This window comes from Myripristis murdjan, chromosome 9 (genome assembly GCF_902150065.1).
Source record: "Myripristis murdjan chromosome 9, fMyrMur1.1, whole genome shotgun sequence".
NCBI classification, from domain to species: domain Eukaryota; kingdom Metazoa; phylum Chordata; class Actinopteri; order Holocentriformes; family Holocentridae; genus Myripristis; species Myripristis murdjan.
This window is the reverse complement of record NC_043988.1, coordinates 16,708,579-16,720,324: the sequence shown is the minus strand read 5'-3', so window position 1 is coordinate 16,720,324 and position 11,746 is coordinate 16,708,579. Positions and strand designations below refer to the sequence as shown.

At 44.3% G+C, this 11,746-nt stretch overlaps 1 protein-coding gene across 2 annotated transcripts in view; it reads left to right on the top strand.

Annotated features, from left to right (window-relative positions):
• Positions 1 to 107: 107 nt before the first annotated feature.
• pip5k1bb (phosphatidylinositol-4-phosphate 5-kinase, type I, beta b) overlaps positions 108 to 11,746 on the top strand; it is a 38,938-nt gene continuing 27,299 nt past the window's right edge. For both annotated transcript variants that reach the window (XM_030059363.1, XM_030059362.1), the window contains exon 1: positions 108 to 298. The gene's annotated coding sequence lies outside the window, so the exon portion shown is untranslated. The remainder of the gene's footprint in view (positions 299 to 11,746) is intronic.

The window sequence follows — 11,746 nt, the reverse complement described above, 5'->3', positions numbered from 1 at the left end:
CGTGTGGCCTGCAGGTGGCATACAGTCACAAGTAAACTCTTCATACAATCCATGTTGGCGCACTGAATGCCTCCTGTCAAGAGGCAGGGCAGAGAGAGAGAGGGGGACTGGTTTCATTAGAGGACTGTGCCTTCAACAGTACAGTAAGAACCTGCGGTGGAAATACACTGTACATTTTGTCTCAGACACATTTATCCACTGAGGATCGATTGCCGGGGAAAAGCCTTTCTGTAAAGACTGCAGCAGACACTGGAGGCAAAATATTTCTACACGATCTGAAGAACACGATTATTGGCTGGTAAGACTTGTGAGTTTGAGATTTACAGTGGTGCGTTTCTTTTTTTTTTTTTTCTTTTTTTTAAAAGACAGATTATTATATTTGTACTGTGTTCCATGTGTCTGACAAAATGAATGGATGAATTTCCGTTTCCATGTGATATAGACTTCATATGGTCCAAAGTGCCACAGTGATTGTAGTCGTGACAGGTGAAAGAGTGCAGGTGTGCGTGTGAAATTGTCTGGGATCGAGTTGAGTTGATCAGTCTCTGGATAGACTCAATGAAACGCGTCACTCAGTTAAAATCATACAGCAGTGCTGGGTTTACAAGAATCAGGCCTTCCTCTTTCCTCAGAATGTCACAATTCTTCAGCAAAGTGCGTAAGAATGACAACTGTCCGCCACACAGTCCGCCGATGCAAGGGAATAACCTTGTGCCTTCGAAAATGGCAACTTTTTCATTTTTAGACGTAATAAAACGTAAAGATCCACATTTAATTGAAATAAAGGCTTTAAATCAAGGGCAATAACATATTATATTTTTTCCTTGTTATCATGTAATAGGCTACACGTCCCAAATTGGCGCACAACTTTGGTGTTGCGCCAAGATGACTGCAGGAGCTTCGTTGGCTCCAGACAGATACGACCCTAGCTGCAAGACCGACTCTGTGTTCACCCGTTTCTGAACCACAGTGTACAGATATTTTTACCAGTGTCGTACAAGGAACGGGTGTTTCTTAACAGAAGAGAAACTTGTTTGTTTATGCAACTCTGTGGTTTCACACGCACAACAGTGACAAACGGTGAACTCCGCGTATTCTTCATGGGAAACACACGCAGTTGCTGTGTGTTATCAGCGTCAGAATGGAGTGAGACAAAGTAGATACAGAATTGAAGTTTGTGGTTTATGTTTGAATTTATAATGAAATATTTTTGCATGTAGATGGTAACAGCTGTGGCACAGAGAGGCGCATACTATTTTATTCTCCTGACACTATGTGAGAAGCTATGTGGACTAGATGTGTGTAGTCACTCAGGTGCTAAATTTTTCTTGGCACACCATTTGCTATAGGGCATTATCCCCTCCACAATGTAGATAATAGCTCCACAGAGCTATTATCTACATAAGATCCCTTGGACCAGCCTTGCATTTTATTGCCCTGATCTCTAATGCCTGTCACATTATCACACTTCTTTACAGTAAAGTGCCACATTTCTCCTCTTGGCAGCCAGCAGGCAGGCTGTTGCTCTCTTTATTCCTCCACCCTGATCAATCCCGTCACCAAAGGACTCACTGGGCTGGGGCTGTGAAATAGCTTCCCCAGCTTGACGAGAGAAGGAGATGAATGGTCATCTCATATGATGTGTTCAGAGACTGTGAGCTCGAGAGCTGAAAGGAAAGTTGTCTGTCCAGGCTCACTGAGGGTGGTGACCAGGGAATGATCTGGACTCTCCAGTTACTATTCAGTGGCAGCTCACCCACTGGGCTTTTAAATGACATTAAATCACTGCTTTATGTACTAGACTAAAACTGAGTGCCCTGTAATAGGAAGTCTTGTTTCTATATGCATGTACAAGAACGTGAGCAAGACTAAGATATTTACTATTGCTTTGCCATGGTGAAGGAAACAGATGAATGCACTGGCACATTAGAGGCTGAGATTGTGATTTGGTGACTGATATGGGAGAGTGAGCTGCATATTTCTGTTGTTTTCATTTCCTGATGGTGAGCTTTTGCCAAGAAATGCAATAAGATGTTTTTTTTTCCCTCCAGAAGTGACTCGGCTGGTTTTATTATTTAGGCATGTATCGGAGAATTTGCTGACAAAGTTCTATGGCTGTTATGGTCCGTTTGCTTATTGGACCAGTCCAGTCTATTTATTTCCATATCAAATCCAACATCGTGTCAGAGGGCATCCTGGTGGCTCTGCTGGCTAACCTAACCATGATGTTAATGCTAATGTGCATTAACGTCGTGCTGGGTTTGAATCTGGCCTATGACCTTTGTCATCATACCCCTTTGTCTCCCCACAGTCGACTGGTTTATAAAGCACAATAACCTAAAATTTGCTGGTGTTTTAAACGTGATCACTCTAAAACAGTGTGATCACAGACACCACCCTCTGGTTTGGATTGAGGCTTCACGTCCTGATGATTGCTGTAAACAGGGAACCACACAATCCTTAACCTCAGACTGGTTGAAAGCCAGCCTCTGGAGGACAAGGTGTTACAGAGAAATTTGACCCTGTGTTTTCCTGATGAACTTCCTATTTCCTTCTGATTTGACTGGGAGCCAGAGGAGTCGCTCCAGCTGGGGCTCTGTTGGTGAGCTTGCCGCAGAGGATGTTTGAAAGGGAAAGCAGCCTATGAAAATCCCCTGCTCTCTCCCTGGGAATAACACCTGAGCGCCAGCTCTGTTTTGTCTGCTGCCCTTGTACTGATACAGTATGCTGCCTGCCAGAGTGAGCAACGTCTGCACATTATGTAATATTTTCCATCTGAGTAGCAACAGAAAGTGCCATAGCACTGTAGAGCCAGACCCTTGTCCATGCAAATTATGTTCACTCTGACTTTGAGGCTTTGAGCAGAAAGCTGCCGTTTTTATCCAACCTTATGGTGTCACATTCCTTCTTAGTTGAGTTTGTACTTAGCCTGCTGTATAATATTTGTGTGGCAATACAATCATCAACTGTAAGTTTCTCGTACGATCTTGTGATCTTGGGTCAAAGAGCACCCTGAGTGCAGTGCTCGTGCTGTAACGTGGGATCCATGCAGCAATAGGACCACAGTAACATGCATATCAGTCTCATTTAAGATGATTACATAAGTCAAGCCAGCCCTCTGTCTGTCTCCCCTCTCTGTCTCTCTCTCATGATAATGAACTGACTGTCGAACAGGCCTTGTCCACATGCGGGGTGTGGCCCCAGGTTGGGTCTGGTTGATTCAAGATGTTCTGATAAAATGTACCTCACTGTATTTTGATAATGAAATCAGGCACTATGTAACATTTGTGTGTTCACCATGACCTCTTGATTACACTTCACCTCCCTTTTATAGTGTTACATTCAGGGTCCAAGTGCCAGTGTACTGTGTCCCAGCCGTTACGGGTTGAAAGCGTAAAACTAGGAGTGTTTGTTTCCTGTCTAATCCATGTTCCTCACCTCCAGGTAATCAGCACCTCGCCAAACTTTTTGTGTTCCCCTTCTCAACTCATGCAATATTTATGATAACAAGCGTAGCTGCTGCTGTCCTCAGTCAACCTTAATTTGTGTGAGGCAGCACGTTGAGTGACAGGAGGGCATTTCAGCATAGAATGTGGTTAGTGATTATTCCTAGGTTGTTTCCATACCGATGGAAAAGAAATGTGAGAACCTTTTGCAGCACCTGTCTTGTTGTGTGAAGGACTTGGCTCCCATGGCAACAGAATTGTTTCAGTTTATTGTGATTGCACACGTCGTAACAGCAGCCTGAAGCCCTACTGTATGTGCTGATCTGGTATTGGCTTTGCAATTTTTGTTTATGCAAAGCCGAGCTGCCGAGCTCAGTACTGACGTCTGTTTTGCTGCTGCCTTGTCATTTCGTCCATTAGTGCAGACAGAGATGGGGAAGTCTGGACTGACTAGCCAGTTTTACACAGCCAGGCCAAATTTCACGTGTCAGTGCCAGGCCTTTTTCATAACATGGGTTGAAAAGCATTGTTTTTAGTTATTACAGTGTGTTTTACAAATCATTCCTCTTGGCAACAATATGAGTTCAAGACATGTTGGATTATTAGACACTGCATGGCAGACCAGAGGTTGTCTGAGGTCGGGTTTTGCCGCAGACCTGACAGTACGACCCACATGCTTTACTGACCTGATGAGACCGAGCCCACACAACTCTGCTCTGATGTGCTGCACCTGTACCTTTGCACAGCACAGCTTGGTCTGCCTCTGTTATCTGTTTCATTGTGCTCATTCAGTGAACAGGCTGCACACAAGTCAGCACATACCATATACTGAAGTTAACAACCAGGACAGAGTCAGGAACACCTCATAATCGAATGTGTTTCATTATCAGTATTGTTACCTTTGTTCACCTCCAAGGCCATAAAATCTATCAGAAAGTAAAAGCCAGAGGTATACCAGCCCATTTTCTTTTTCTGCGCAGCAAAGGAATGTACATAGACTCTATGTCATTTGTAAGAAATGAGATGGAAATCATCACCTGAACTCACCTGTCTCTCACCTGTGTGGGCAGGAAGGATTCCCCTCTCTCTGTGGTCCTTCTCAAGATTTCTTCCCTGTTTCCATATTTCATTTGAGAGTTAGGTCAAAGGGTATCGTCCTGTTTTGTTGTTGTCGTAAACTTGTGGGCCTGTAAAGACCTTTGAGACTGTAAACGGCGATTTGGGGCTCTAACTAAACTTGAACTTAAACTTGAACTCAGAGTCACCCCTTGATCATGTGTTCATGTGCTTTGTGGTCTCTAGCATGACAGTGTCAAATAAAATTGGCGTTTGCTGTAGGAAAATAGCAGTAGGCCTTTTGTGCTTGAAAACTGGTTTTGATGTGGTTTACACCATACCAGGGTAAATCAGATAAGGACACGGCTTGATAAATGCACCTCAGTGTTTAATTCCTTGAGAAAAGCATGCACTAAAAATGTTTGTCAGCTCAGCTTTTCTCAGCAGACCTCAAGATCGCCTACAGGGTCAGCTCCTTGTTAATATGTTGTGTGTTATCAGTGCATTTACCATCAGTGTTTTATGGTTTGCTTATAAAGAAAGTGAAGAAACCCCGTGATCAAGCTGAGTATGCGAATTGACGCAACAATCCACGTTTATACCTTCTAATGTAATGCTCAGCGCATACATGAAGTTGTCACCTACAGCTTTTGTGTTTGCGCTGCGCTGTCTGAATTTTTAGATTTGGATGTTTGCACACAGATACGTTAATGTGGTGAGGACTGTTAGTGAATGCCAATGGCAGTGACTTTTGAAAATGTCCTCTAATTACATAACAGCAGCTGAATCTCCATGTAGAGTTTCCCAGGATTTTTGATCTTAATGACCTCCAAAGGGGAGTTTCCCCCTCCCTGGCCCTGCAGCACGTCGGCACCAGCTTTTCAGATGGTGAAAAATGTCCCAGAGGAGGTCTGGGGCTGTGATTAGCTACTGATGGTCCTCCTCTAGATAAGAATTGGCCGGCTAGCAGTTGCTGACGTCAGGGTCGGTTAACACATAGTAGCCTCGGAGGAATCTGGCTTGGCTGGAGGTTGTGATGCTTGTTGTTGTTGTTTGTTGTTGTTTTGGCCCTGCTGTGCCAACCCCCCCGCCCCTCCATCCCCGCTCCGTCTCCCTCTTTCCTGCCCTGGCGAGGACGAGGCTGGGAGAGTCCCGAAGTGGGAACCCTAGGTTGCTAGTATGAGTGAGGAGGAAAGAAAAAGGACAGAGTGAAAGAGTTAGACACCAACACAGAGGGAGGGGGAATGAAGACAAACAAGTGGGAGGAGAGAGAGAGAGAGAGAGAGAGAGAAATGAAATTGTGGGCAAGATGAAATGCCTGTCGGTAGAAATAGACAGCCTGCTCTCCTCCTGTTTTCTTTCTCTCTCTCACTCAGCAGCTAAAACCCCTGTTTTCTCACTCAGATTTCTGACCTTCAATCTGTGAAGGCAGCCATTACCCCTGACCCCAGTGTCTGGTTGCTTGTGAAACTAACAAACATGGCAAGTCCGCAGCAATATACATATTTAATAATCCTGGCTGTCACCCTTCTGGTTCCAAGGAAAATAAGAGGACCTTGGACTCCAGGGCAGGGCTGAGTAAAGCTGAGCTGGGCTTGGCTGGGATGGGCAAGTCTCTCTCTCTCTCCCTCACTCTCTGTCATGTGATCATGTTTTCAGTGGGTAGCAATGTTGGGAGCAGGAGTCTAGCTGGCATAGACAACGTTGTTGCTTCAGCATAATAAGCCAAAGTCCTGCTTGTCGCCTGTGCAGAGGAGACACTGGCTATGCTGCAGTGTATCTCTAACAGAGAGGTCGCTCCCTGCCTCAGTGTTTTGCAGACCATTGTCTCTGTTTTTGCTCTATATACTCATCTCTGTGTTCCCCCCACTCTCTCTCTCTCTCTCTCTCTCTCTCTCTCTCTCTCTCTCTATCCCGGCAGTTGAATCATGTGACTGTTTGGACACAGAGGGCGACCTGCTCCTTGCTGCTTCTCATGCAGAGTGGAACTAGAGAGGGACACTCTCTGAATAACAAACACACAGGCCGACTACTCTAATGCCTCTACTTCTCTTGTTCCCTCTGGGTCTCTGGTGTTAAAGTACACTCATTTTGTTTCTCTACTTGTCAGCATGTACTCACTCGATTACTACAGACCCATTGTTTGCATTATTACAGGCTATATTTAGCGCTTTTGACAGGCTATACATGCACACAGAGAAAATGGCTGTGCCTAAGTGTAAGCTGAGCTGTGTTGGATGTTGTACATTGCTGCAGAAATTGAGGGAAGTGACTGACTTAATATTTAAAGGTATCACACCTTCTGTTGAGTCGCTCTCTCTCTCTTCCATGGTCTCCCTCCTCTGTCTCTCTCTCATTCCCTCCCTCTGTCTACCTCATCTTTTCCATTCTGTTTTCATGCCACATCTGAAAGGTCATAGCTATCTGTAGTGCAGTCATTAGGCAAACGACTTATAGCTGTGCTCGCAGCCTCGCTCTCTCCCTCCCACCTACTCTCGTACTCTATCTCCTCTTGCCTTTGGCAAAAGGTCACAATACAGTCCTCACATATGATGAGTTCAAATGCATGTCCAGTGGTACAGTATATCCCTCCCAGATTTATGTAGATGTTCCCGTATGAGCTCAGCACTCTCTGTGCAGTCAGATAGCCTCCTCCTCTCTAACAGCTCCCATTCTTTTTTCTTCCCATTCTCTCCGTCATGCTTTTCCTCCCTGCATTGTGTTGTTAAGACACTGATCAGTGATCACTGTGTCCTGTAGCCTCACTCTGTGCCCCCCCCTCCCCATCTCTGCAAGCTCTGCAGTGCTGTGTAAGGCCTGATACACGCACACAGGCACGAGGCTACTCTCAAAGCTGCAGCATAGCTCATCCCTCACAGGGACGAAGAAAACCAACTCATCTCTAGAGGATACAGCAAAATGTGGAACAAAACTCAACCAAATCAACCCAAAATAATTCCTACCTGCAGCTGAGCAGATTTACTTGGTTCAGGAAGGTCTGAGAGCAAACAGAGGGTGTGTATGTGTGTGTGTGTGTGAATGTGTTTGCCAAACCTGTTTGTTTATATGTGTTTATCCTGGATGCATTTTACATTCTGTTTGCTTAGAGTGTGTGTATATTTTGTTTACGTGGAGCAGAGTCTGAGTGCCTCGGGAGTGTGGGAGCGTGCAGGGCAGAGCTGCTGTGTTTGTGTTGCTTTGTGTTTTTGGTGGGCTAAACATCTTAGAGGCTGATGTACAGATATTTCAGTCTCCCTGCACCTCCACTCACAAAGACAGCATCAGTCTCTTTTCAAGCCCCGTCCCTCCGCCTCGCCCCCCGTCTTTTCCGACTCCTCTGCCTGTCTCACTCTTAGTCTGTGAACAATATGCAGACATTCTTGAAATACCCCCAAACAGTCAGGGGATGACTCAGAACATTTTGAGGTGGAGAAGGAATACCTTTGATTGCACTTGGCTGTCAATAGGACTGATCAGTCACAGGACGGGTGCCCAGACCAAATAAATGTGTATTTCCCGGCAGCTTCTTTCATAACGAACCTGACAAATATCATGGAAACAACTATTTTACATGGTTGTGATAACTAAGCCAATAATGTAATCAAACCTTCAGTGGGTACAATTACGTGAGCAAAACACTAACACTAAGCAGTGACCAAAGAGTGTTTACTCAAAGGTGTCAGCAGGATAAGGACCAGTATCCCTCAACCTTCTCTAACTAATAATGCAATTACATCCCTGCATAGTCTTTTGAAAATCCTGTCTTTTATTTGCTTTCTCAACACGTTTTATATTCAAATATTTGTCTGTGCTGGCTGTGGTCCCGATATGTTGCTTTCTATGCACACTGAAATGAGATTTGATAAAATATAAATAATAAAAACAACAATATTAATGGCCACAGAGTGTTGTCTGGGCTGTCGAGGATCAGTGCAGTGAAGTTGATGAAGCAGATTCCCCGCGGTCCCAACTAAGCTGTTTCCCCGCGCATCTGCTTGATTGTATCCATCCAAATCCAGATATCTGCGCTGATCTAACAGCCCACTGTCGGGGTCGTGAAGGTCGCAAAAGCCTTCCAATCCAGTCCTCAACCCTCTGCACTTGCTGGTCTGCTATTGATTCTCCATTATGTCTCCAATCTGCTGCAGTAATCCAATAGTATCCAGAGACTGAAGGAGAGCAGGGTCTATTTGTAGTGCTTAGATCTCCCGCTTTACATGTCTTCTGCTGATAGAAACTGTTTAATCTGCCTTGGCTAAGATTGTTGACCATTTTGAATGTCTTATGGTGGTGATTTTCAAAGTGGGGACCTCCAGGGGTCCTTAAGAGGCTTTCAGGAGATCCTCAGCGTATAAGGAATAGTTAAATTTCAGTATATCTATTTGAAATAGTTACAATAGAAAAAAATTGTGAGTGTGATTATTTTAACATCACCGCTTTGAATCATTTATCAGTGTTCAAATATCAAAACAATACTGATGCTATTTAACACTCAAAACAAATTGTCTATATGATTATTTTATATGAAGTGCCCCAGAGCAAAATCACTTCAGATGGGGGGGTCTGTGGCTTCATGAGCCTGAAAAAGTTAGAAAAGCCTTGCCTTACACCCTGATGTTATGATCAGATGATTTAATCTACATTGTTCCTACCTATAACAAAAGATCGCTTTTGATTTCAATAGGGCAGTTGATGCCATGTATCATTTACAAATTGATTGTGTGTTGTGCCTAAGAAGTGGATGATGATGTGTTAATTGATGTCTCATCCCTGATTTCATTATTATTACCGCTACAGTATTCAGCGGGATCAATAAAGAAATAGTGTGACCGTCTAGTATTAGGCTTTCTGATAGTTCAGGTTCATTGGGCCTGTATTACCATTGAATGGGGGGACCTGTAATTTGATTGTCACGGCTGCGGTCTGGCTGGAGTTTGACTGCCACAGAGGCCGCCTGGCACCCTTGCTAATGTCATTGAAGCCAAGGAGGAGGTCTGGTATGAGCGCCAGTGTTTGATCTGCAGTCCAGTGTGTTTGTTTGAAGGGTGGTAGACTTTCCGACCAGGGAGTGTGGAGGAGAGGGGGAAGAGAGCGGCTGAGGAATGGAGCGCCAGGCGGAGACAGGAGGGAGGAAATATGCGAGCATGTGACGATGTGTGAGATTGTACCAAGCTGTGATATGTGTGCCAAGAAACTTTGCTGTTGCAACAGTTTTCGCTTGTACAGTTACTGTGCCTGTGCGTGTGTGTATGTGTGTGTGTGTGTGTGCATAAATTTCATGCTTGACAATTGTATAAAATAGAGAGAGAGCCCAGAGTGCTGCCTCGTCTTTTTAATACATTCTTCTCTCCAGGGAAATTCTCTGCCGCTGTGCAGACATGGCGTTGCAGTTTCAACCCTCACTTTTGCCATGTTGGATTTCACTAATGATGTAGGCAATTGCTCTGCCACTTTGCCTCACTTTCCTTCACACGGGGCACAGACGCAACCACACAAAAAAACACACACACACATCCATATATCCAGCGGTGTTTTTGTATTATTGATTTGTAGTATTATTTTACCCATTTGGTTCTCATCCAGACCACAACATATCCTCCATCTACGCCGTCCACCTGTCTGCTGGACAAGTTGTACTGTATTTTTGATTGTGGAGTGCTCAGTAATGTAATTCTGCAGGATGTGAAAGGTTTTTCTTGCTGTGTGACAGATTTAGCTTTTTATGCATGTACAGTATATGAGTGCATCCATTTTTCCCTATTATGTCACACTCACGCAAGAATCATTTGGTGTGCTTGTGCCTAACCGCGATAGGACGAGGGAGTGATTAGGGTGAGTGTCACGTATGAATGAGGGGCATCCATCTCTCCCTCCCTCCATCCGTCCATCCATCCATCCATCCATCCATCCATCCATCTGTCTGCCTCTCTTTGTTGAGAGGTGAACAACAGTCCTGCAGCTGTGGGCCTCTCATGGATTGTTCTGGAAACAGTCTGTTGGAGCACCGGCTGGGCTGTGGGGTCAGGTGAGAGAGAGAGGGAGAGAGAAACAGAGAGAGAGAACAATCCCCCCCCCCCCGCCTCACTACTGACACTCAGGCCAGGGCTGAGCAGGGAGCCAGACAGGCCGCCCAGGCTTATTAACATTCCTCAGGTTCAGAGCACGCAGCCAGTCTGCACTGTAATGACTCAGGTGGATCAACACTTCATTACTCAGTTGTGAAGAAAAGTATTCACAGTAATTCCTGATGAAATGGTCGACTACGGGGTCGTTCAGTGCAATTTGTTACGCTGTGAAACTCTACTCTTGCATCAACATGCGCTCTACGCTTGTTTTACTCCAAAGATTTGATGGAGGTGATAGAGAGGGTATAAATAATGCATACAAACAAACAACCAAACAGAGACAGATACCTGCAGTTTCTGTTTCCCCCTTGTATGCGGGGAGATGTGCCTCCAGCTTATAATAGCATTGGTATTGCCATTGCCTCTGTGTTTATAGCAACTGAAGAGCGAATGTGCAGATAAGGACACAGTCTGGAGATAAGGGCTCAGTTTCTGCTACATTCTTCTATTATGTGTCTCAGTGTTTGTTTATGTGTGTCCATCTGAAGAGGCTGTTGGGGATGAAAGACATGGCTGTGCTTTTAACTAGGGCTGAACAATATGATAAAAAAAAAAGTCATGTTGCAATTATTTTGATTCACAATTTTAGTGCCAATGCTATTTTTTGTGCATTATAATCTTCATTTTCACTGGATTTTTTTTTTTTTTTTTTTAAATGATGATGATTTGATTTTTGCTGGGGATTGTACAAACAAACAAACATGTCTGGAGAGCATGATTTTTCACCTACGGCAAAATAATTCATTTTTAATGATATTTTTTTTCACACATTTTACCGTTAGCTATATAATAGCAACTCCTGCGATGTGGATATTGAACTTGGCCACACTGCAATTTCAACAATATTTTGATTAATTGTTAATTTGTTAATTGTTAATTGTTTGATTTGTGAAGTGTCCATCTAAGACTATGCAAATTTTTTGCCTGTAATTTAGAGGGTGCAGTCATGTACTCTTGTTTCCTGGTTGCCACTTCGGCTTTCCAAATCAGATTGCTAGAGACTTTCTCCCATGTATCCAGTAAGAGCTACTCACCACTGGCCAAAAATCACTGACGTCATCACTCTAAATTTAGCACTTTGTCTCTACACATGCCGTCGCATCGTGATGACTTTCCTTC